Source organism: Canis lupus, chromosome 1 (assembly GCF_003254725.2).
Source record: "Canis lupus dingo isolate Sandy chromosome 1, ASM325472v2, whole genome shotgun sequence".
NCBI classification, from domain to species: Eukaryota; Metazoa; Chordata; class Mammalia; order Carnivora; family Canidae; genus Canis; species Canis lupus.
The window spans coordinates 26,062,633-26,090,420 of NC_064243.1; the positions used below are offsets into that span (position 1 = coordinate 26,062,633).

General features: G+C 36.9%; 1 long non-coding RNA gene across 1 annotated transcript in view; it reads right to left on the bottom strand.

Moving 5' to 3' along the window:
- Positions 1–15,953: 15,953 nt before the first annotated feature.
- LOC112644144 (uncharacterized) overlaps positions 15,954–27,788 on the bottom strand; it is a 31,259-nt gene continuing 19,424 nt past the window's right edge. The window contains exons 2-3 of the long non-coding RNA XR_003126171.3: positions 20,503–20,559; positions 15,954–19,660 (exon numbers count right to left, since the gene is read on the bottom strand). This is a non-coding gene — a long non-coding RNA (uncharacterized LOC112644144). The remainder of the gene's footprint in view (positions 19,661–20,502; positions 20,560–27,788) is intronic.

Sequence of the window (27,788 nt, forward strand, 5' to 3'; positions counted from 1 at the left end):
CTCCTGTCCGTTACCTACACTCCCTCCCTGGTTATCAGTGGACAACAGATGGGCAGTTATATGGCCCTTGTCTTTGCTGATTTGCTCTTTTGTTGTCAGTTATTCATGGCCTGACAAAGCCTGAACCCTACGTAGGGGACAAGGAAAGAGCTGCATACCTTGGTTCAATGAAATCCTAGCCTTAATTTGCCATCTGATATCCAATTCCCAGCCTCGACAATTGCTTAAGTATACCTATTCAGGTTTAACAAGAAGCGACCATGTGATTTCAAAATCTGTCGTGAAGTTCAGCTAGATCATGGAAAAAAGCAAAAGACAGTTCAGAGTCTATTCTATTATAGGTTACACGAAAGAATACTGAACTTTGTTTGGCAAATAATCTCTTAGTAAGATTTGCTTCATTGCCAATTTTTCACTAAACAATTAAGCATTACATTTCCAATTATTGATTTGGATGACCTATCTGAAACAAATATTAATGAAATGAGCTCTAATTATCAGTTTCTTACCCACTATATGTCTTAAAAATAGACCCTCCATTGTCTTACCTAGTAATACTATAAATAGTAAGATTTCAGAGGTTGATCTCTTATAGTACTTAGTGTCTATATACAAACTTTGGCACTTAATGGTACTGTTTTATATTATTCTCTTAATAGTTCACATGTCTTGTTTTCCCTATTATGATTACAAATCATCGCAGGTAAGGTTCTGTCTTTTATTTCTTTTTCTTCTCTTAATATCCACAGAGACTCAACATACTGCTAAGGACAGAAGTAAGCTCTGGACATGCTCTTGTTCAATGGAATTGAAGGGTTCATCCAGTTTTCATACCTGAAATTGCTCTCCATGACCAGATTTCACTGTGGTATGTGATGCCTTGGTTGTCATTTTGAAATGTTGATCCTCCTCCTCATCCATCAAGACCAACTTATGAATCACCTCTTCTGGACAGCTTTCTCAGACCACTCTGCAGATAATTAGCCACTCCCTCCTCTGTGCTCCACTGTGTTCTGGTGCATGCTTTGATTATTGTGTATACCTCCTCCTCTGTAACTCCCTATTATTCATTTAAATGCTCATTTTCCCTATTTAAATGTGAAACTTTGTGAAAAGAGTCTATATTCTTAGTCCTTCATTGATCTTGGCACATTACAGGTTCAATAATACATTTAATCAGTAAATAAACATGTATCATAGGGCTAGGTCACCTTTGATAAACTGCTGTTAATGCTTATTGATATGCTTTTAGTGAAAATTCCAGCAGACTTTAAAGGAAATTCCATATGTTGTTTGATAGTCAAAGGTCTGTGTTGAACTTTTGAGTATTTATTTTATGTTGTGCCTTGGCACCAATATCTGTCTACATTTACTTCTTTTTTCTAAAATCCCCATGAAACTTGAGTTCCTCAAATTTCTCCTGCCTTTGCCTTCCAGTTCCTGCTTTCTTCACTTGCCCTTTGGGGTTTAAACATTCTCTTTGGACATTTTTATACTTGGAACGTTTGAGGGACTATTTCAAATTCTACTTTATTTTCTGTGCTATCTAAAAAGAATAAAAGAGATCTCTGAAGAAGAGAAAATGATTTGGAACTTTGGAAGTTGTATGAACATCTTAGCTCTCCAGGCTATTTGGGAGAGAAGGTCTCTGCTGTGAACAAAGAAAAGTGCGAATGAAAACAGAACTTAGAAACAAATGAAATAGGGGTCATATTCCATGATCAAAAAAGCACCTTCTCCTCCAAAATTATTCTCAGCATGGCACTTTTTGCATCTATTTTATGGAGGTCAGTTGATACACAATTGAATTTTCCAAAAAAATACTTTTCAGCAATACAGAATAATAAGATTTAGTCCCATAGCGGTATCAGTAATCTTGAAAAGCTGTGCAATGTTTTGAGTTTTTCACAAGTTGCCTTTCTTAAAGTAGTTGGATATCTATGCATTAAAAACCAAAATCATGCCTGTGACAAGGACATGGTTCATATCTCCACCTGATAGAAGCTTCTATGCTTCCTTGGAGACAAGGATAGAAACTTATGTTATTCTTAATGAGGTTAAAGCAAGAATGACGGGAAGAACTGAGAGGTCTCTGTGGCGGGGAGAAGGAAGAGAAGTAAATCATCATCTAGACTTGTGACTTTCTGAGCATGGTTCCATTGCTATGTTTGAGGCTTTTTTTTTTTTTTTTTGAGGCTTTATATTATTGATTTTGCTTTCATCAAGTTTCTTTTTTTTATTTAAGTTGTTAAAAGCCTTGTCTCTGGAAATCACAGTTTTTAGATATTTCTTTTTTTTCCTCACATATGTGCTACCTTTTGGGGAAAGATACTTTCTTCTTCAGCCTGTATAGTTTCCCTGTATAGTCTTGAGACATCAAGATACTGTGTATCATTTTATATTTTTGTCTTGCCTAGGGTAGACTTAAACTTTCCTCCCAGGTGAAGTGTATGTACCTTGGGCCCCTGCTGTTGGCTTTGGCAGAACCTGACAGAGCACTGAATCAGTTCCCACCATCCTTGTGGGTGGTTTGCCAACCAGCAATGGTTTTCTTTGTGCATCATACTGGGCTGGATGCCTGAATTCTGCTCTCAGAGATGGGTATGCCTGGAGAAGCAGCATTAAAGCAGCAGCAGACCCAAGTACTCATTCTGGTCCAAAGGCTACTGACTTTTTCTTTAAGTTTGCATTGAAAAGGTTTTTCATTCTCAATCACAGTTTCTAATGACACTAAAACCAAGAAAAATAAGATAGTGGAGAAAAACTAGTGCTTTCCAGAAATAAAAGAGCTGATCTAGATTAAACATGCATATGTTTCCATTTCCTTAATTTGCTGTAAAGTAGCTGTTAGTTTGGTGAGGAGACTTCTAGGAAGTAAAAAAATGTGGTCAATGGCTTAGAAGGTTTGAAACAGCAGAGGACCCTGTGGCTGCAGAGAGGATGTTTGTTTCTAGGGCTTGCAGGGAGAGAGGAGGCAGGAGGTACAGAGGCCAGACCCTGAGAGGATATATGTCTCCCTCAGCAGTCCAAACTTTGGTGACAAGGAGCCTTTGAACAATTGAAAATGGAAGGAGTTGTGTTGTGGTGGAAAGATTGGGAGCTTTGGAGGGAGCAGGTAAAGAGATAGCCAGATAGTCTACTTAGCTGCATGACCTTGAACAACAACAACAACAAAATCATCTTCAGTTTCCTTATCTGAAAGGTAGATATAATAATAGTGTTAAGAATTTCATATATGCACACAGGCAAAGCATTTGCCCAAAACATGGCACCCAAACACATACAAGCAAATTAATATTTGTCCAAAACAAATGCACACAAATAGGTACTTATTCTCCTTCAATTAGAAATTTGGGTGTTTTGGTCAGGAGAAAGATATGCTTGGCTAATCTGTCCCACGTGAGTTGGGAAAACGCAGGCCAAGAGGTAATACACTTCCTCCTCAACAAAACTAAAAGGCACAGAGAGTGTTCAACATGCACATAAAGAAAAATACCCTAAACTTACACTGGAAAACAGAATGGCAGTTTCACCATTCACTAATTTTCTGGAGACTGAACAAACTGTTGTAAGCAGACTTGCCAGTTGATTCATTTGTTTCAGTGACCTTGATGTAGAATACGTTAATATTTCCCTACTCTGGCCTTATAGCTGGCACTTGCAAGTGACAAGGAACCAAAGGTATGATCAGAAGTACCACCAATGGCAGGTATAGAAATTACCATGTTATAAAGACTTGATTGTGGATACAATGTTCTGGTAATGGTCAAAACTTTTGAAAAGAATTGCACTGAAAATAAGACGGCCCAGAAAATAAAGACGGCCCACTGGCCAAACAAGTTGGTAGAGTGGAAAAACAGTGTAGGTCCTGGAGGAGCTGACTTCCAGCCAGTATTGCATGTTGTAAGCTTGCATAGATTGGATCACCTATGACCCTCAGTTTCCTCATCTGTAAAATGGTAGAGTTGATCTAAATCACTGAAGTCCACTTCAGGACTAACTGTGTATTTAGTGAGTCTAAATTCGTATTTCTAGATTCAATATAGTGTCATCACGCTGACCCTAAGACTTGTCTTCTTCCCCAGAGTCTGATCAGTCACCAAGTCTTGCTCAGCATTTCTGTTAGAAACCCAAGCTTCAGAATCAGAGAGACTGTAATGCAAATCCCAACTCAGTCATACATATCAGCATAGGGAAATTCATCTTTCTCTACATTTCAATGTCGTCATCCACAAAGTGGGGCAACAATAGTATTTATAGCATAGCCCCTAGTGTGGATTGAATGAGGTAATGAATGTGAAGTCCTTAGCACAATGCCTGGTGTCAGGTAAATTGTAACTATATTTAAAACATCCTTTCCAAACAGCTCTTGAATGTGGTTCTTCCTCTTTGCCAGGTATACTGAAATCAAATTGGTTTCTTTAACTGTAGTCCAACTGTTTGCCCTGGCTGAGAGGTGATCTTTCAAAAGCACATGACATTACAACCACCATAAGAAAGCCAACAGGGTGATCACAGAAACGGAACAGAAGATGCCTTGAAAATGCTTATGGTATAATGTTAAGTGAAAAGCAGGGCCTGATTTGAACAATTTGAGAGCAAATTTCTTGTGGTCTTATTTAAGGGTGACAGAAGTAAAGGTCGTCTTGGACTTTTCAGGCCATTTTAATGTATCAGGTTGGAGTCGAGTCGGTTATGGTGGGACAGTGTTAGGACCCTTAACAAGGATCCTCTGCACACAGCACTCTGACTTCCTAAATTTTTATTCTGAAACCTAAGACTTGCTTTGTCTTAGAGGAAGATTCATCTGTCTGCGGGGCAGATGTGTGGTTGTTTGACCTCTGCGGCCACTGGCTTTTGGTCAGCTGGGGAGACAGGCTTAGGTAAGGGATGAAAAAGCAGCCCACACCCTGACACTTTGCCATGTGATTTGGAGCACAGCATGAGCTGCTCTGGCACATTGCTAGAGCTTCGCTTCCCTGCGCCTTCCCTGAGATGAGGGAAAAGCAGCTGAAAAAGGAAACTGTGCTCCGAATACAGCATGGGTGATTCCAGTTAGGCACCAGCATTTCCTACTATGAGTCCTGACGTAGTGTCAGAAAAACTAATTGGACTTTTCATTTGGGAGAAGAGTTTCTCTTGCCTGAAAAATATGATGAATCTCTTGCTAATACAAATAAGTAAATAAAAGTTTAGCTTTCATAACTGACCTGCTGGGAGTCTGGTTCATCGGTGGAAAAATATTTAGCAGGGCACAGCTATCTCAGAACTCAAGGGGGCAGAGAGCATTAGCGCGACACCCAAGAGAACTGCAAGCTTTTAAACCCCTTTCAATTGCAGGCCAGTGGTAGTAACAGGACCCAGGAGTGGGGAGGGGCCGGGGGCTGTCCAGGCTGATGGGCGTCACATGACAGGGCAGGAGCGACTGGAGAAAGGGAACATTTGGCTCTCATTACAGAACAAAAGGACAAGGTGCTAGAAAACAGAGTGAATCTGGGTCAGAGGTACCTGACTCTCCCACAGGTGCTGTAGTCAATTTGCACACCTCCACTAGGGAGGGAGCATCCCAAAGCTGTCTCCCCACCAACCGTATTTGCCAACAATAACACTTTACCAGGACCACAACTTGTCGAGACCAGCACTGTAGCTGGAGCAGTGGCATGATGAAAATTGTGTTTGCTTAGGGGCAAAGCTCACTGCTGTTGAGAAGTTAGAGGTGTTAGTATGTGATTTTCATGAAAGCTCCTCCAAATATCCTAAATGTTGGTGTGATTTTATTTTTTACAAATCCCCTTTTCATAAATTCTTTGCTTTCTCTTGGAGGGGGTTGGTGAGGAAGGAAAAGACAAAATCTGTGACTCTTCTGAAGAATAGGTATTGATCATAATTCAAGATCTAAACTTAATATTTTCCTTAATTGTGACAGAATTGCAAACAGGTTGACATCGCACCACCTTTTTTTCCTTCCATTTTTTGTTTCTAACTCATCACTCCATTATTTTTTTCTTTCCAACCTGCCTTCTGATGAAGCAGTAATTTGAAAAATCTAGATTTTTGGCAATGTGACAACTGATCAGAGTTTTTAGTGCTCCCTTGACTTCTGGTTATTTCTCCCTTTCCTTCATTTTTCCTTCCTTCTCTTTTGAAATCATCTCCAGGCTTTCGAAGGGAGACTCTTGGATGCCACACTGACAGCAGGTTTGCCAACTTACCGCTCGAAGCTTGTAACTGTATTTTCAGTCATTAAGGACGAAGCCCCAGAAATGTTGGCAGAGGGTATGTTTCATCTGAAACAATATAAAGTATACAATGAGAGAAAAGCAGGCCTCAAGTATTTGCAGGGGTCCTGTTATGTGGTGGTTGTGATGAAAATAAGCTTAGTGACTTTAACAGCTGGCAATTTATTAGCAAACCTGGTTCTACTAAAAAAATATGGAAAATCAGAATTGATGTAGAGTGTTAATCGCAAATCCTTTGTATTAGCGAGACTTCTGTATTGTGTTAACTTTTACTATTGCGGAGAGCAGACATCCTTTGGAGCAAAAGGCTAGGCCAATGAACTTCCTTTGTCAAATAGGGCTCTGTAGGGATCCAGGCCACGTCTGCTTGTAATGTTGGGTGTAGAAGACAAAACATTTTCCTTTAGGCGGATTGGTACACCTGAGGGAGGTGTTCAGGTTTGGCTATTGTCACTACTGAGAATCCCTTCTTAGGGCATTGTGGAGTTGTCCAAGGACAGTTGTGAACTGTCCTTCCAGCTACACTTGTGGTAGCTCTTTCTCTAGGTGCATCATCCTGAAAAGCTTTCCCTTTGGCTGAGTTTTGGACACAGTAATTGAAAACAACACATTTTCCGCTGCCAACTGGAGACACCAGAGCGATCACTCTCTCTTTCTACTTTGGATTTAACAACGTGGCGGTGGATGAGATGGGAGACATGCTCTCAGGGTTCAAAATGAAAAACACCAGAACACAACTGCTATTTTATGAAAGAGGCTGGAATATCGTTAGTAAAAAAATTGCAGATGTGTTTCACAGATGAGGGGGAAGTAGCAGGAGTACTACTACATCGGAAGATAGCATAAGTACAATCTAGTCCTCATTTTTACCAACAGATTACTTCGGGGCTTACTGAGCTTGATTAGGGGGTTTATTTTCACTTTGAAGGGTATCTCTGTGTGTGTGTGTGTGTGTGTGTGTGTGTGTGGCTGCTGGTGGGGGTGGGGGTGAGGTGGGATTTTGATCTTTTAGGGAAACATAATGGATAGAATCTTGACCATGGTTCTTTACCTGTAGCTCCACTAAAGGAAACTTGATTAATTATGGAGACAACTACCCTCTCCAATTAGAAATTATCTTTTTGAACTCTTGTGCAAGAAGAGAAACTCAAAAGCATGAATATATTTTAATGGTAGACCACTCCAAATAGACCTGTTTTGTAAAAATTGCAATCATGAATTGTCCACTTTTGCCTTAATTTTGACTCTCCAGAAGATTCGTTTTTTGAACAAAAAGACTGTGGCTTGTTTCACGGGGCTAGGCCACCAGCAGGCGTTCAACAAATGCCTAGTTAGTGAATTAAGTATATGAAAAGAGTGTGAAATGTTACAGATGAAATTTCTATCCCTTCATCTGTCTAAATAAAATTTTCTTTTTTTCTAAATAAAATTTTAAAAGAATCTTTTATACTTTATTTCTTTGACTGAGCCTTTATGTATATTTTAGTGATTATTTTTCAGATAGTTTAATTATGTGTCTAAGTGACACAACTGGTTATTATGGTAAAATAGACACATGCCAAGTTTAAAATCTCTTAAATGATTGTGGCTGATTGTCATCCACAGCAAGTGACACCTAAGAATTGTTCTGTGCTCTGACAGTTCCAACAGTCTTGGAAGAGAGAGGAAAGTATTGCAGGAATAAGAACAATATTTGGGGGGTTTTGTTTGCCTTATACAAAGTGTTTTAAAATATATTTTAAGGTAACTAAATTTTTGTAAAAACGGATGTTTTGGTTCACCTCTGTTGTTGAGCACCCTTTTTATGGGACTTCATAAAAAAATGCTAAATATTCTAATTCCTCATCTATTGCAGATGTTCAGTTCAGGACATTAGAATAATTGTAGTCATTTTATTCTTACTTAGCCTTCATTAAAAGAATGTTGATGAACCTCTTCAAGAGAGGAATAATCTTTAATTTTTAGTTTACGAGTGCATATATAATGTTCACCTTATGCTGGGTGCTGTTTTAAGCACTTTACAAAACTTCACGCATCAAGTTCTTATAACCCTATGAAGTAACCACTTGTATCATCATGCCCATTTTATAGATGAGAAAACCAACGCATGTAGAAGCTAAGTAAATTAGTAAAACTAATGGCCCAGCAGGTAGTAGGTGGACGTGTAGGCTTTGATCCCACGCAGTCTGACATGAGAATCCTTGCCCTACTTCCTCTAAAACACTGTTGTCCAATAGAAATATGTCAGTCATATATGTAATTTAAAATTTCTAGGAGCTACATTAAAGAAGCAAAAAATAACATTGAACTTCCATAATATCTTATGTCATGCAGCAGTTCAAGTGAAATGCAGTATTTACCAAAGCAATACTATTGTGTGTAACAAAAATATGTTTTATACGTTTTAAAATTTAAATTCATTTAAATTAAGTTAAATAAAAAAATTCAGTTTCTCCGTAGCACTAGCCATGCTATAGTGCTAGCTATTTCAAGTGGCCAATGGCTACATGCAGTTTACCATAAGGAACAGCCTAGCCATAAAGAACAAACATTCCATAGAAGTGCATTTCTTGGAAATAGCTCCAGAGAACAAAATTAAGGCGAATTGCTTTCAGGAAGTTTTGTTTTCCTTATTACTCCAGGCTCATTACCATGACAGAAGGAAAAGTAAACATGGGTTCTCAATTTCTGACTTATCAGAGGGCTCAACACCTTTGGTTGGCAGGAAGATATCCTCTGATGGGCTTTCTGGTGGATTTGTGTTCTTAAAGGGGCCGTTCCCAACAGTGCTCAGGCTATGGCTTATCCAGGGTGGTGGGGATCTTGTGCCCAGCTGGAAGCACTTCCCTCTTGAGAAGAAACATTAATACCACCAACCACAAATGGAGAAAAGGAGGAGAGGTTTAGCTGTTCTGATTCCCCACTATCCTCAGGCCCACCTTCACCTGGTTTTACCGGTGTTTCCACCATTCACACATTAACAAATATCTGAAATGATCTCAGTATGGTTTTGTAGTCCTTTCTAAATATAGGCATAATCAGTAGAAAAAAATATATTTGGAAGTTGGGGATGTTAAATCAAATATGAGTGACTAGGCTGACAGAGGATAGAAGAAAGAACTTTTGTTTTCTCTTGATCACTAAGAATTAAAAAAATAAATCAAGGTAAGTATATCCTACACTTAATGTGGCAAATCTGCATGCATTTTGCATTTCCTAATATAAATTTAACTTTGCTAGAACTATTAACGTCATTTAAACTGTTTTAATGATAATGGAGACAAACTTTCCATTCAGATAATTTACTATTAAAAGATAAAAGTTTTCATTATTGCATGAAAATAGTTTTGTAAACGGATGTCAATAGTACATCATTATGATTATTTTTATTTTTTTTAAAGATTTTATTTATTTATTCATGAGAGACACAGAGAGAGGCAGAGACATAGGCAGAGGGAGAAGCAGGTTTCATGCAGGGAGCCAACGTGGGACTCGATCCTGGGTCTCCAGGATCACGCCCTGGGCTGCAGGCAGACGCTCAACCACCGAGCCACCCAGGCTGCCCAATTATGATTATTTTTTAAAGTTTTGTTTTGTTTTGTTTTTATTACTGAGGGGAATATTTTTAAATTGTCATTTTTACCTTTTCAATTTTTCATTGGGAAATTCTGTGGAGTGTAATAGAAAGAGAAGGAGGTCTGGGGTTAGCAGACATCGATTTTAATCCAGGAAAGCTGAATTTTAATCCAACTTCTGCCACTTAAAAGCAGTTTCTCTCTAACCTTGAATACTTTACTTAATCTTTGTGAGTCTTTAGTTTCCTGCCCTGTAAATTAAGGACAATAATGCATATTTCTTCAGGCTGTTAGAAAGAGTAAATGAGAAAACATATGTAAAATGCTAAGCCTAGTGCTTGACACATATTAGGAAGCTAATAAATGTTAAATCCTTTTCCATAGTTACATGCACATTCTTTCATATGAATGGATCTCAATTCATCCAATGCCTCAAAATTTTATTAGCAAAAATGCTATTAAAATTGGTTTATGATATCTTCTCTTAAAACTCAAAATTCTCTTAATTGTGTCCTTTTTTTCCATGAGAAGTTTCAAAATTGTGCCTAAATTAATTATTATAGAGAGCTCGAAACTGATTAAATGGCAAATCATTTAGGCCCTGAATTTTTTACCATTTTCTTTTCTTCTTTCTTTCTTTCTATCTTCCTTCTTTCTTTCTTTCTTCTTTCTTTCTTTCTTTCTTTCTTTCTTTCTTTCTTTCTTTCTTTCTTTCTTCCTTCCTTCCTTCCTTCCTTCCTTCCTTCCTTCCTTCCTTCCTTCTTTTTTCTTTCTTTCTTTCTTTCTTTCTTTCTTTCTTTCTTTCTTTCTTTCTTTCTTTCTTTCTTTCATTTCATTTCATTTATTTATTTGAAAGAAAGCAGAGCCAAAGGGGAAAGGGCAGAGTGACACGGAGAAGTGGGCTCCCTACCAGGCAGGGAGCCCAATGCAGGGCTCGATCCCAGGACCCTGGGATCATGACCTGAGCCAAAGTCAGACACTTAACCCACTGAGCCACCCAGGTGCCCCCCGCCCTTTTTTTTTTTTTTTTTACCATTTTCTAGAAGAAGGGAAGGCAGAAAGTGAACCAAAAAAGGGGAGAGAGTAAAATCTTAAATGACAGTATAGTAACTGAGTGGTAATATAATGATAATTGAATGAACAGATATTTGCTCTGGATTAAACCCTGCCAAGGGTTCTTCTTCGTAGCCTATCAGTAAGGGCTGGAGAGCCACTGACCTCATGTCACAATGTACACAGTGGGGCTATTTAAAGGCTGCCATTCCATATCCAAGTTTCACTCCCTTTTGACGTCTCTTGCACTGTTCACGTGGCGCCCTTGGCTACACTTCAGCAGATAATTTGTATACTACATAAGAATTTAGAAAAACCCAGACTTAAACTGGGGTAAGAGTCATCGGTGACATTTATGGTTACTGAGCTCTTCCCTATGCCACAATGTAGGTCAGAGGGTGCATCTTTAAGAGAAAAAGACTATTCTTTCAGTGCTACTTCTTTCACACTGATGAGACAATGATTCTAGCCAAATTCAGGCTTGACCTCATTTGTCAAATGATTTTGTCAATAGATTTTTTTTTCTAGATGCTAAACTCTCTCTCTCTCTCTCTCTCTCTCTTTAAGTCAGAAATTCAGCATTGAAATTATTTGATCACAGGTAAATTTTTTTTTCAAAGTAAGAACAACGTTTTGTTGATAAGAATTTAATGGGAGGAGGATCCCTGGGTGGCACAGCGGTTTAGCGCCTGCCTTTGGCCCAGGGCGTGATCCTGGAGACCCGGGATCGAATCCCACATCGGGTTCCTGGTGCGTGGAGCCTGCTTCTCCCTCTGCCTATGTCTCTGCCTCTCTCTCTCTCTCTGTGACCATCATAAATAAATAAAAATTAAAAAAAAGAATTTAATGGGAGGAAATTAGATAAATGTATTGAAACCAAAAGAGTGCAGTAAACCCCTTTTAGCTTAATAGATAAAAGAATGTTATGGGGATTTTTTTTTTCCTCCACAGGGATGGAATATGTGTTCTGCTCAGGGCAACCAGCTGTCATGCCACTTCCCAGAACTCGGGGGAAACAGAAACTTGTTTCTGTCCTGTTATTAATGTATGAGGGTGTGCCCGGAGCAAAGAGCGCAGTGCTATGGAGGTGCGGGTAGTTTTATGTATTTGGAAGGGCCTCAAGGAAACATCTTCCTTTGTACTTATTTACTCCAGATTGGGCAGTGCCAGAAATTGGCGCATTCAGCAGCACCAAGGGACGTGGTATGCATGGGGCAAATACCTTCACTGCTGGCACACTGTCAGAAATTGCAAGCTCAGCCAACACCTTTGACCCCACCGTGCAGCTGACAGCACAGTTGGCAGTCTGTAGCTTCCATTTATCCTGGGTCAGCTTCTGAGGCCTCAACCTAAAATCATATAAAGAATTGGGCAGTAACTTCAGAAACAAAAGTGGAATGCTCAATAGTTTGCTTCAGTCCACTTGGGCAGAGAACCATTTATTAAGCTGGTAAAGATGAGCAAATCAGATTCATAGGAGAAGCTGCTCAGGGTAAAGAACTAGGGCATCAGATACCTTATCTAAAGATCCAGATGAGGAAACCACTGCTTTATAACTGTCAACCAGCTGATCGCTTCAGTTGGGAATGCCACACAGTTCAGCGGGAAGACTGTCAACTTTCATAACTTCAGTGTCCAGCACTGTGCCTGGTAATTGGTGCTCACTCAGTGAGCATTTGGGCAATTAATGAGTGAAGCTCATGAGTGCTGACTGTCATTAGGAGCAGGGAGCGCACCAATCTTGCAGATGTGATAGGCTGTGGTTCTATAGATAAATCCTGTGACTTAATTCGTTCACTTTGAAATTATAGTCACTGGTATGTCATCTCTAAAGTAATACTATTGAGGGGTGCTTGGGTGGCTCAGTCAGTTAAGCGTCTGACTCTTGATTTCAGCTCAGGTTATGATTTCAGGATCCTGGGATTGAGCCCCTTGTAGGCTCCATCCTCAGCAAGGAGTCTTCTTGAAGATTCTCTCCCTTTGCCCCTACCCCCATTCTCTCCCTAAAAACAAATAATACTATTGATCATAAAATGCATACTCACATACCTACATAGAAGTTCATTTTGCCATCAACTAATTGGACCAGGAGAAAACTTATCTAAGCAAATAATATAGATACATATTATTTATATGTGTATGTGTTTACATACAATTATTTTTTTCTAGTTCATATATACTAAGATGAAATTCCCAAGTCATATTTTCTGAGAACAGGACGGGGAGGAAGGAATTCATATTTTTCTTCCATTCCTAAAGCATATGATATTTGAGTTCTGTGCTTTACAAAAGTTCTTTAACTTCATCTCACAGTGACCATTCCAAGAGAAAAATCAATTCCCTTTTGTAGATGAGGACACTGAGGCTCAGAGAATGTAAAACTTTCTAATTTTACATAGTGAAGAAACATTTGAGCCAAGATGCAACCTGCTATCTTTGATGCTGAAGTCTGTGGGTTTTTCTCTTACCTAAAACTTAAAATGTCATCAATTATAAAGCATTTGAAAATAGACACTGTATAGAAGGAGATATTCTTCAAGAAGTATATGTTAAAATCAATATAAAAAATTAATTTTTCTATGTGTTGGAAAAGATCACTTAGCAAAATATAATAGATTAAAAAGATCTCTCTCAAGAGATACAAAATATACAAAAATATATACTAATTTGGAATGAACTTATAAGAAAAATGCAGAAACTGGGATCCCTGGGTGGCGCAGCGGTTTGGCGCCTGCCTTTGGCCCAGGGAGCGAGCCTGGAGACCCGGGATCGAATCCCACGTCGGGCTCCCGGTGCATGGAGCCTGTGTCTCTGCTTCTCTCTCTCTCTCTCTCTCTCTCTCTCTCTCTGTGACTATCATAAAAAAAAAAAAAAAAAAAGAAAATGTTTAAAAAAAAAAAAAGAAAAATGCAGAAACTAATGAAAACAAAGCTACAAAGCTTTCCTGAGCAAGAAAATATAAAATCATAAATCTTGGGATAGATTTTGTTTTAGGATAGGAATTTTCAACATTGTAAGTTGTCACTTCTCCCACATGTTGATGTATACATTTAATGAAATCTACCAAAGTCCACAAGTTCTTACTCAGAAATTTGACAACTAATTCTAAAATTCATCTGAAAAAATACATAGAAGAAAGGAGCCAAGATATTTTTTAAAAGAATAGTAATGAGGCACGTTTACATTATCAGATATTAAAATAAATTATAAATCTTATTACTTAGAACACTGTGGTATAGCCACTTGAATTTATAGCAGATCATTGGAAACAAGGAGATGATACATACATGTAAGTAAAATGAATATGATATAGATGAAATTTCGAATCAGTGAAGAAATAATTGATTATGCAAATAATGATGAGGTAATTGCTTTAAAAATGCAAAAATGAGTCAGCTATTAAAAAATTTATGCATGTGGTTTATAGAGCTAACTATAATAACTTAAAGATGAATGTCAAGCTGATCTTGGAATGAAGTGCAAAGGCTGAAAACAAAAGAAAGTATATATAGATTTAGGTAAAAAAATCATAAATAAAAATCAAAGAACAAACTTTGTGGTTTGCATAACAAATTCATGCAACATATTGTGGAGAGATTGTTAAATCTTCAGATTTATAAAGACTTCCTTTTAGGGATGTCTGGGTGGCTCAGCGGTTGAGCGTCTACCTTTGGTTCAGGACGTGATCCCAGGATCCGGAATCGAGTCCCACATCAGGCTCCCTGTGAGGAGCCTGCTTCTGCCTCTGCCTATGTCTCTGTCTTTCTCTCTGTACCTCTCATGAATAAATAAGTAAATCTTAAAAAAAAAAAAAAAAAGACTTCCTTTTAAGTAAAAAGAATGAACCTTACAATGGAAAAAAGTGATAGAAAAGGCAAGTCCCAAGAACTATAGGATCAAACTCTAAATCATCTTTTAAATTTAGAAATAAAAAATATGCTACTTAAAATAAGACATCATTTCCTGCCAATCGAATTCTTTTTCCGGGGGCTTTTTTACACTTGCAGGTTTGTTCTAGAACTTACCTCCCCTTCTGCTATTGCCCTAAGTCAGCCTGGGCAGAGCTGCCTTTTACTCACTCAGCCTTTGCTGGAGACCTTTTTCTCCCACCCTACCTGAGACATGGAGAACCTTCAGATGCCAGATACTTCTTGGAGCTTCTTGGATGAAAAGGCTATGACTTGTTTCCCTCATCTGATACCTTTTGTTGGAGGAATATTTGCACCATCCTTTTTATTCCCCAGGGGCTTATTAAGTTTTATTGGAACAGCTTTTCATGGATTCTCCAGCTCTTTGATGGACTAAGGTATGATTTTAATAAAGACCTCACCAGAGAGACAAATCCTGGCATTGGAACCCATATGGCACTCAGAATCTGGAATAGCAAATCCCTTTCAAGGATAAGTCTTACTTAGAGGTTACTTTGCTGGAATTTTCTCTTAAGCTTCTTTCAGATAAGCTGAGATGAATCCCAAAGACTCCAGCCTGTCTGATTTGCCCTTAGTGTTGACTTTAGACACTCCCTTCTTTTGGATCATAAACCCTTCAAGTGGAGTTGATTTTTTTCCTTCTCTATGCTTTTAAAATGTCTCTAAGTTTCTCTCATGATCTGGCACTACAGCTACAATTTTATAATGTTCTTTTAAGAGTAAATGTTATAAGTATGGAAAAATGCAAGTTTTATTTCGTGAATTCATAGCCCAGAATTGATCCTTAGCAACACCATTTCCTTGAGCCAAAGATTAAAGTCTGCATTTTGCTTCAATCCAGGAAGGATAAGCAACATGTACAGATACTTTAAATTGAATTAAGGCTTTAGTTTGTTTTTTAAATGCCGAGTTTTGTTAGTCATCTAGCTTTTTGCATTTAAATTATAGCTAAGACTGTTGAACACAAACTCATAGCTTACCCCTGGCATGGAATAATTCCATTGAGGATTTATTTCAAAATAAAATAGAATATTTTCCATATTCACTACCATTATGCTTCCCACAAAACACGTAAAGGATATTTGAGGAAATGTTTCTAATTTTCAGAGTATCTCCTAAAAGCTGGTTTGGACACGGAAAAGAACTAGAGCCATAAATTTTTTAAAGGTGTTTATAGGCAACTACTAATTTATTATAAGTTTACATTTCATATATTAAAATTCTATTATGATGACAAAGTTCTTGACATACATTGTAATATTTATACTTTAAAACAATTCTCATGTGAACTGGGTATTTATTTACTCCCTATGATTTGATTTTTAAAAATTCTCTAAGAGCAAAGATTATGGACCTGTTTGTTTTTCAAGTATTCCTTCCTTGTAATTAGCTGTGCAATTGGTAATGAAGTTATTAAACAAATCAACCAACATGAATTTACTACTACTATTTATTATGTGAAATATTTAATAATAAGAAGTGAAAGTCATTTAAAAGAAAGAATTTTAGTGCATTATACATAATCACTTGAGGAAACAAAACATACACACACAGAAAAGACTATAAGACAACACTGAATGTTAACAAATGACACAGCTGATATTGATTTCAATGGATAAATATCCACACTGAGAAGCAAAAATGATGATGATGATGATGATGATAATCTCTGACACATAGTAGGTGCTTACAAATTGCTTTTGTTTGAATGAATATTTGTTTTATTTATCCAAAAAGTGCCTATTCCATGTCCCTTACCTCATAATAGCCCTGAAAGAGGACTTCATTAGCACTACCTTTTAAAAAATATTTTATTTATTTATTTGAGAGAGAGAGTTAGAGAGAGTACAAGCAGAGGGAGGGGCAGAAGGAGAGGGAGAGGAAGAAGCAGCTCCTTACTCCAAGGACCAGGGAGCCTGAGGCAGGGCTTGAACCCAGGACCTTGGGATCATGACCTGAGTCAAAAGCAGACTATTCACTGACTGAACCACCCAGGTGCCCCAGTACAATTTTTGTTGAGGAAGAAAATTGATGGCCAGTTCATAGGCTTCAAAGTGGCAGGTAGAAAAGGAAGTTTCATGCTCATATTTGTTTAACTCCATGGTCCATGTTTCCCTTTCCTCATTACATAGCTTCTTGCAGAGGGAACACTGGCATTGTGGCCACTGTGAAAAGGTGGATCTGCCATTGTAGACATGTTTATTTATCAAGCAATTCTTACAGCAAATATCACTGACCACTCACTCTGTGCTACGTATTGAGCAAAACTGGTCAATGGCCTCAGAAAATTTAAAGCCTATTCAAAAGATAACAACAAAAAATGCCACAAAAATTTTACAAAAAATGTAAAATTGAAATTCTGATAGTACCAGAATGAAGATATATATTCAACTAAAGATTATAATAGGTAGATTTGATCTAGTTTCGGGGTTGGGATTCTAACTCTGGAAGGTAAATAAGGTAGATTTGATCTAGTTTGGGGGGTTGGGATCCTAACTCTGGAAGGTAAATAGGTTTAAACTCCATAAATTAGAAAATAAAGAATACTCAAGACCTAGAGGATTTGGAACAAGAGGGGAAAACGGTGATTAAGAAGGATTAATGATGGCCAGCAAAACTTAAGCTGAGAGAATAAAAAGGATAGTAGTAGAAGATGGAGCTGAGGAAAAAGAGAGGCACAAGATTATTCTGGGTATTATAAACCATAGGGACTATTGGTCTTCTGAGAGCAATGGCAAGCCAATGAAAAGTTGTAACTGAGGAGTTGTAAGGGTGGAAGGGAAGAAAACATCTGAATAAACGTGGAGTTGGACTGCACGGGGGCAAGTGTGAATTTGAGTAGACCAGAAAGAAGACATTTTGTAGGCCAACTGAGAGATGACAGTTGCTGGACTATAGAGTTGGTAATAAAGATAAAGAAAAAGGAATTGATTTCAGAGCTTATTTAGGAGATAAGTTAGAATACTTTGGTGATAGATTAGATGTGGCAAGGATATTATTGAAGGAAAGCTAAGTTTCAAGGATGAATTCAGGCTCTTGGTTTATGTAACTTACTAGATGTTAGTTCCATTCACTGTGACAGGAAACGGTCATGGTTTGGAAGGGAAGATGATGATTTTGGTTTTCAGCATAGAGGATTTGTGATACATTTGAGACTGGCTGGAGACTGTGAAATCATCTGTTGGATAGAGACACATGTAGCTCAAGAAAAGGTCTTAGTTACACAGATAAATTTATGGATAACCTGAGCTGATGCAGTGACTAAGGATATAAGTATAAATGAGATTACCTAGGGAAAGATATAAAATGAGAGGAGCGAAAGACCAGCAACTGAACACTGAGCAAAGATAGTATTTAATGGCCATGTGGAAGAAATGTACTTCTTCAGGAGACAGAGAAGTGACAGAAGGCAGGATAGTAGAATATCTAGGGACCAAAGAAAATGGTATTACAAGAAAAGAGTGGCCCTAATAATGTTGAATGCATTTGCAAGGTCATCTGAAATACTTTGTGCTGAGCCAAAGAAGGAAAGGAAAAGAATTTCTGACTGCCTATTCTCCTGTCCCCACCAAATTGAGGTGGACATCTAAATTCTTCTTTTCTTACTTTAAAAAAGTGAGGGGAAGGCAGAGGGACAGAGAGAGAGAGAGTCAGAAAGACAGAGAGAGAGAAACTAGCCTACTTCTGAATAATCGTTACTTAAGGAGACCTTAATGAGAGCTATTGTATTTACTTCCTCCCACTGTTCCCAACTTTGTCACCACTGGGTTGTTCCACAGAGATAGTACTTAGAAAAGTTATACAATGTTTAATATATTTCTCCAAGGATCACTTACACTATTTAAAATAAGTTTTTGTTGATTATATTTGTAAAACTAACCGAAAATCTGTTGTTGTTAAGTTCTCAAAAGCACAGCCATTTCAGGATGAGAGTTTTGAGGCAAACAAAACTCATAGAAGGCTTTTTAAATTTGCTTTAGTTGGAAATCCCATGTATATCCTCAAAGAAATTTAAAACTCTTTCCAAACTTCTTTTTTTTTTTTGGAAAAAAAAATGTATCTTTGACACATTAAAATAGGCAGAAATGTCTTGTAATTTAAGAAAAACCTTTAAATATATGCATCCATTTGGAATTAAAGTGATTTGAGCAAGAGAAAGAATAGACCGTGAGCATCTCATAGAAAGATGATCTGAAAAGTAGAAAAAGAAAGGGGATTGCTAGATGGGATGACTTTGCAAGAGTCCAGGAAAGAAGCATTTGCTGTTCTCCTCATCTAGAGTGGAAGACAGTAGTAGGAAAAACAATAGTTTCTGGAATGAGGTAGAAAAATTAAAATGATGCTGTGACTGAATGGGAGGGGAAGCATAGATATGAGCTTCCACCAATGTTTATTTCTCACTGTTTCACAAGTGAAAATTTTGTGGAAGAGGAAGCTCAGAGATCCAATAGGCTGTTTTGGGAAACTCTTTAATAAGTTGTAGACCTAGAATTTCTACCTAAGATTTCAAATACAAGTTTTTTTTCTGATATAAAACCATAACAAATGCCCCCAAAAGAACTAAAACAAGTAATAAGAAGTTTCATGAGAAGTACAGTGCTGTAAAACAAAGCTGATGAACAGAATAAACCAGAACTCTGTTTTCAGATGGAAAAGTAGCTTCTTCTAACAATGTCCTTCCTGTAGAGGCCTCGGTAATCACTGCCAGTCTTTGATGGCAGATGAAGAGAGTGGAGGAGGTCCCTCTCTTTGCAAGTGCTGTGGTCCCAGGTGATCATACTGAAGAAGCATATCCTCACAGCTGAATCAGTTTGGGTCATTGTGTTCACAGTTGCTCATTCCTGGTTCCCAGTGACCTGCCACGCTAAACACATGAAATGATGACCATTGAGTGAATCATGCCCAAGCCCTCAAATTTCTTATCAAAATGTTTCAGGTGGAAAAAAAGAAAGCAACCAAATTTATCATTTGCTTTTTTTTTTTCTTTTTAAGCTAAAGAATAAAGGCTGTCAAGAAGGATAGACATTTTGCAAAGAAGTGGAAAGTGAAGCCTTTAAAGACATTGTTTATACACCCCAAAGAAATCAGCTCTTATTTCAGTCAGGATCACAGAAGACGTGGGTATATTTTATATTTTCTTTTCAGAAGTGTAAAAAAATACTTAAAAGTGTATATATAGACTGAACATAGATTTATTGCCAATGACTTTTGTAAGGCGGGTGGATTGAGGCTGCTAATGTAAGTTTATGAGTACAGCTGGTCCATTTAACGGCAGGTTTATAGGCACACCTCAAGAACTGCCCCGTGTCTGTGGAAGGTATGGTATCAAACAAACTCTGTTGGACATATGGGCCCGTCTATGGGCAATGTACTATAAACCCACCCATAACTACTGCAGCTGTGATCATAAACCTTTTTAGAAAACAACTAGAAAAATCTAACTCAGAAATGTGTGCAGTGTTTCAAAAAGGCAAAGTGGAACATACAACGTGAGTGCCGATGCAGTGGCTTGGGTGAAAATATCACAGGCGCAGGTTAAACCAACAAAACCAACTCCACTCTCACACTGCATTGTGTTCATAAATCTCAATTGAAGGATCAATGGCAATTAATTTTCTGCTTTTAAAATGCTAAGTGCCTGAGACCTCTGGTATTCCACTAAACACCGGGGTTCCTCAAATAAGTAACCAGGATGTCGGTACTTACCTACAATGTTGGTACGGCGTTTTATTACACAGGCATACCTTCAAAGATTTGTCTTCCCTGTAATGAAGATACATTTCAAAGTTGAGACTTTTCATTGGTTAAAAGGGCATTTTGCCTTTTCTCTGACATTTTGAGATATTTATTTTCAAAACTATTTTATGGAAAGGGCCACCAGTGGACCAGCTAAGTGCATTACAAAAACTTATAGAAATACTATGACTGGATTTTTAAATTTTTTTTACAAAACATTGGCAGATGAATGCAAGACTCTTTCTCTCTCCTGAGATCTGCCATAGGGCCACACAAGGTAATAAGAAAACAATTGCATTTAATTTATAACAAATAATAATAGAGCTTTGAAGCTCTATCCATTTTTGTACTTTCATGGTTTCTAATGTTAGGGCTTGCAGAGTAGCTTTTGTTGTTTGGCTAGCAGAATACACAATGATTTCATATTAAGGGAGGACACACACAGAGAAGTATTTTTACCTACTTATTCACTACCAACAAATTGTCATACTGCTTTTCCTTCTTCTGGATTATGTTGACCAGTCTAGTTGGTGATATTGACATCTTTCTTTTCCATTACCTACTTAAAAATATTTTTAAAAATACGTGTAAATATCACTTATGTTTTATTTACTATTATTTGAAAAAAAATAATAGAGAATAAAAATGTGTGTGTGTGTATAGCCTTAATTTTGAAACTGACCTGATATCTGTTTTTTCAATCAGTTACTAAACTTATTATTGATTCTACTTAACATACATTTTGAGTTGTGGTGATAACAGTTTTTGGTTAAGTAACATCGCTTGCATTAAAGGAATCTGTTACTGACTTTATTTTTATTTTATTTCCAACGCTATGCTTGAACTCATGACCCTGAGATCAAGACCTGAACTGAGATCAAGAGTCAGACGCTTAACCAACTGAACCAGTAACAGGTATTCCTGACTTTACAGTGTATTATAGTTAAATAGTGGGAATCATTCCTTTTTAAGAGAGGGAATACTTCTTATATTAGACCCAAATTTTTGATATTTACTTCTCCAATTGGCTCCCTTGCTGGACTTGCAGAATAAATAATAAATAAAATAATAAAAAGGCTTTTAAGTTTTCAATTATCATATCATTGAGTTAGTTCATAGACCATTACTGGTTCTTGAATAGAATAAATGAGTGTGGCAAAATTCCCATTTTCTTTAGATGACTGTCTTTTGTTTGTCATATTTTATATTTTGGCCTCTCTGAATCTGGGTGATTAGAAGTCAGGGAGTACATCAATATGTCTATTATTTGGATGTAATTGGATTTCTCAATGAGAGTTAATTTCAAGATGCCTTCCAAAACATCGGAAGAAAGTGTAGACAACTGTCTACTTATGTGTTTCAAATGGAACATCCACTTTAAAATATTGAGAGTCCAAGCAGTTTAACATATTCAAAATTGGCTCTCGTAAAATTGATCATTTGAATAAGATTTTTTAAAAAGTAAGTTATAGAGATTTACATAATTTAAATTACTTTGACATATTTTATTTCATCTACTGTTCACAATAATCATTGGAGGTGTGCAGGTCAGGTACTATGTTCCCTTTTACATAGTAAAAGGCTCAGTAAGGTTAATGGTTTCCCATCAGTCTCACAGCTGGTTAGAGATTTACTTCAGCCCTGAACACAAGTGTTAGGTTCCATGATAAAACTACAATTGAAATTCACATATTGCCTAAGTAAAAGAGGGTCACACTTTTGATAATATTATTGCTATTACATTGGAGAGCTGAAAAGAGAAAGCCTTATAAGGAACAGAATACATGGCAGGTACATTTATTGTAAGAGGGTTACTGGATATTTTGTCTTTTATAGCATTGGCTTGGCAGGGCAGAGTTAGGTCACACCCTGGACAGCTGAAGGGAGGGGCTAAATGAGCCCAAGTGATTGGGTATGGGCCGTCAAGAGGAAAGAGACGAAAACACAAGCATCCCAATTTAACCAGAACCAGTGCTATGTGAGTATCAAAATGAACTAGAGCGACTGTAGAATATAACACTAGCATATCTTTCTTTTATTTTTAAAATTTCCTTGTATTATTAAATATATAAAGTGATGTCTCATCATGTTAGCAACCTTGGGCAGAAGATGGAAGTAGAAACTGCATCAGAAGGAACTATTTTATTCAGCCAACCACATCTGTTCAAGTACAACTAGGCATTCCAAAACTCTTTTGTGTTGGTTTAATCGTGCCAGATAGTCTCTGCTAGAGGAGAGGTCAACAAACCACCTCACAAAATATTATCTAATTATCTGAGAGCCTAATCTAGCTTAATTTTTAGATGATTTGGTGATAATAATATTATTTAATACTCTCCAAGTTTACAATTTAATCTTAACTAAATTATTTTAAATATAATACAATAATATAGGTTGGCTTCTTTTCTATTTGGATAATATCTTGAAAAATTAATGGTAAATAGTCTCATATATATATATATATTCCTATTCCATGATAAGAATTTTGAATCTAATTCTTAGAAATAAGGAACCATAGAAAATCCTTTTTATTCAACCTATTTTACTATTTTGTTACTTGCTTGCCTTATTATATTGATCAAGTTCCTTATTCCTTTTTTTTCTTCCCAATGTAGTTTGGAAGCCGAATAGCCTATTTCTACTTTATTAAAGATCAATCTTAAAATTTAGCATGTATTGTGCTCGTAAAAAAATTTTATTTTCTCAGAGATTCTTCTTTTTTTTTAGATTTATTTATTTATTCATTAGAGACCCACACAGAGACAGAGGCAGAGGGAGAAGCAGTCTCCCCCAGGGAGCCCCAAGCGGGACTCAATCCCGGACCCCAGGATCAGGCCCTGAGCCAAAGGCAGACACTCAATCGCTGAGCCACCCAGGTGCCCCGAGTTTCTCAGAAATTCTAACTTGTCTCCTAGTCAGGAAGGGATCACTGGAAAATTAACTCCAGCATGTCTCCTATATATAACAGTTATCTAGTATTTTAGTTCTACTGTATGTTTATACTCTCAATCATTTCAAAAATACAAAGGCAGGGGCAATTGGGTGGCTCAGTTGCTTAAGTGTCCAGCTCTTGATTTTGGCTCAGGTCATGATCTCACTGTTGTGAGATCCAGCCCCAAGTCTCCCTGCACTGGGTGTGGAGCCTGCTTAGGATTCTCTGGCTCCCTCTGTCCCCTTCCCCTATTTGCACACACTCTCTCTTTCTAAACAAAACAAATACTACAAATATATGTTTGGTTTCTCTTCTCTTAAAAAAATATAGCCAAATATTTAGAATTACTTGTTGACCAAATTCATTTCACACTATTGCCCCTTGCATTCTCCATATTCCTTCTGGGTTCAATTTCTTTCTTAAAATACATTTTTACTTATTTTATTCAATGATGATTTTGCAAATGATAAATTGCCTCGTAGTTTTTGTCTCAATATACCTTTAAATCCTCTTCCCTGAAAAACAGTTTTGTTTCCAATTATTTTTATTCAGTACAATGAATTTGTTATTCCATTTTCTTCTGACTTTATTATGGCTCTGGGAAACCCACTAGTAGTCTAATCATATAGTACCTTTATAGATGGTAGATTTTTTCCTTATTTTTCTTAAAGATATTTTCTGGGGTGCCTGGGTGGCACAATCGGTTAAGCTTCTGACCCTTAGTTTTGGCTCAGGTCATGATATCATGGGTAGTGAGATGGAGCCCTATCCTATGTCTGGCTCCCTGCTCAGTGTGGAGTCTGCTTGAGATTCTCTCCCTTTGCTCTTCACCCTACTTTCTCTCTCAATCTCTAACATAGAATAAAATAAATAAATATTTTTTTTAAAGATATTTTCTTTATCTGTGATATTCTGTAATATTGGTACTATTTGTTTAGGTTTGGAGTTATTTTTATTTATCATGCTTAGAACTCAGATTTCTTCAGTGTGAGGACTCAAGTCTTCAACAATTTACAAAAAGAGTCAGGAATTAAATATTTAAATATTCTCTTTCTCCTATTCTCTTTTTTGCCCTCTTCATCTAAAACTTATAGACATGTGTATCTTCTCATCCTATGTTCTGTATTCCTTCATCTTGTTTACATTTTCTGACTCTTACTCCTTATCTCTGCTGTCTTTAGGTTAATATGTTATTTCTCTCTTTTTTAGAAGAAACATAGCTATCTTACAGTTCATAAAATTTTGTTTTGTCAGTGTCTATTATTTGATCCTTTTTCAAGTGTGCCAAGGTTTCTTTCATGATGCCCTTTGGTTTCTGTGTAATTTCAACTCTGACTTTTATGCTTTTAATTATTTTTAAAAACACTTATTTTGTATGCTGTGTCAGACTGTTTCTATTATTAATGTTATTGGGGTCTAATTACTCAGTTTGTTATGGTCCCTGAATCTTGGTCATGGGGGATTATATCTCTGGGTATTTTGTAATGTTGAATTATAAATCCTAGACCATAGCAGCTACAACAGCTTAGGAATTAAATACTCTGTTGTCAGTTCTCATTTTATTCCTAAGCACTTGGGGAAATCCAATTCTTTTTGTGCATTTCTGCTATCTATCTAAGATAAAAGTTTATTTTATCTTGAATTTCTAGGTGTTGGAGGTAGGAGCGTTTACAGGTTGTTAACACTTCGTTTCATGTGGATGAAAGAGGCATAAACTTGCTTCTTGTAGGCCCTTTAAGAAAATAAATAAAACTAGAAAGGACTATTTCAGGTTCTTGTCTGTTTTTCTATCTGGTTCTCAGACTACTGGATTATGGACTAAAGAGATTATTATAGTCATTATTGAATCTCCAAGACAAAAAAAGAAAAAAGAATAAATTACTCCCAAAGTAAGAATTTGCTCAGGATTTAATGAAACCTCGTTCTCACTGTGAAAGAAATAACTAATCTGGTCATTTTTCAGGGTGATTTGAAAAGTTACATTTCAAGGAAAAAATTTTGGTGCCATATGTTTGTTCACTGTAATAATATAAATATTCCATTGGGTGTCATTTTAAATTCCAAATTAGGTCACCTTTCATATTATTGCTAAATGCTTATCCAGATTTAGGGGCCGTTTTGCTTCCTTTCTTGTGTAAACCAGAATCAACCTAATCACGTGAATTATTTCTTTATTAGGAAAAAAAGTAAGATTCATAGTTTTCTGTAATTTTCTTTTTTTGGGATTTATCAGTTTTTCATTCTTCTGTAGCATAATTGAAATAAAACTGTGAAATTACAAAGTTGGCCCAGAAATGGAAGATTTGATTGTTTCCTGCTTATTTTACATCAAAAAATATATTTTATTTTAAGGGGGAAAAGTTTAGAAGGTTTCCTTTTTTTCTTTTTTTAAATTTTATTTATTTATTCATGAGAGAGAGAGAGGCAGAGACATAGGCAGAGGGAGAAGCAGGCTACCTGCGGGGAGCCCGATGTGGGACTTGATCCCAGGACTCTGGGATCACGACGTGAGCCAAAGGCAGATATGCTCGACCACTGAGCCACCCACGTGCCCCAGAAGGTTTTCTATAGTAGAATGACTAATTTAATATACTCTGGGGAAGCAGTAATAGTCATGCCAAGAAATTATGAAAATTTTATAACCTATGGTCTTTGCTTTAGTGGCCCTTCTCTGAATAGCAGAATAACGTTGGAACCACATGAAACATATGGTCTATCACCTGGGTGGCTCAGTGGTTGAGCGTCTGCCTTTGGCTGAGGGCTAATCCCAGAGTTCCGGAATCAAGTCCCACATCAGGCTCCCTGCACAGAGCCTGCTTTTCCCTCTGCCTGTGTCTCTGCCTCTCTCTCTCTCTCTCTCTGTGTTTCTCATGAGTAATAAATAAATAAATAAATCCTAAAAAAAAAGAAACATATGGTCTATAAGTCAGTGCGGGTGTGTATGCAATATGAAAATACATGTAGTAGGTATATGTACATGAATACACATATATAAGAGACAACTAAAACTAACAATAGAACTATGATTTAAAACAACACTGTAAATCACATGATTATAAAATAAATATTAACGTAAATTTAATTTATATATAAAGTGATTTTATATGTAAATGACTACCCAGAGGAAAAATTACTCATTTTTTATATACTACTCAGCCTAAGTATTCAGAATTCATTTGTACTTTTTTCTTTTTTAGGATTTTATTTATTTACTCATGAGAGACACACACATACACACACAGAGGCAGAGACATAGGCAGAGGGAGAAGCAGGCTCCCTGCAGGAAGCCCAATGTGACTCCATCCCAGGACTCCAGGATCACACCTTGAGCCAAAGGCAGACACTCAACTACTGAGCCACCCAGGTGTCCCTCATTTGTACTTTAAATACAAATCAAAAGAAATTTGCCAAAATTGTATTTCAAAGGAAATATGTTATTATTATTACTGTATTGGTCTTACCTATTTAAAAAAATTGTGCAAGAAAATTTGGTATTCCCACCAGTTCTGCTCAATCCAGTTCTACCTGGATTTAAAAATAAACAAACAGCAGCAGCAACAAAACAAGAAGAGATTCAACTTGCTATAGCAGAAAAACAAGGAACAAAAATTAAGCTTTTGATTTTTAAAACAGGCAATTGAATAAGAACGTGTTTTTCAAATCTGAATAGTCTGGCCTTAAAGATCAGGAACAAGACTATTTTTTCTGAGCTGTAGGATTGATAAAGATGCGTAGGATTGGGAAGAGAAGAAAGATCCAATCAATGGAATGTGGTTGGAGTGATGTCTCCCACTTCCAGGTCTGGTACATAACAACATGCTACTTGGTCCTTCATAGTGTTTCTTTGGTCTGTTGGCAAGATGTAAATGACCAGCCAAGGACTCATGAAAAGGAAAAAGCCAGAGTACTTGAGGAACCACACAGAAAGCTTCCCCCTTACCAGTATAGCTACTTTGCACTTAACACAAGTGAGAAGAGTTTGATAGATTTAAGCCACTGGGATTTGAGAGTTTGTTATATTGGCTAGAATCATATAACAAATAAAAATAAGCTAAAATAAGTATCCCAAACCTACATATCCAGCAATCAGAAAGTTATTCGAAAGGCAGATAATTATAAGTTTCAGATATAAAATAATTTATTTTAATACTTTTTGAAGCTCATGTTAATAGCTAAGGTGAAATATATACCCTAAAGATCCCTGGCTTTGAGGAATAATGGCTTGTTCTTTCTTTCTTTCTTTCTTTCTTTCTTTCTTTCTTTCTTTCTTTCTTTCTTTCTTTCTTTCTTTCTTCTTTCTTTCTTTCTTTCTTTCTTTCTTTCT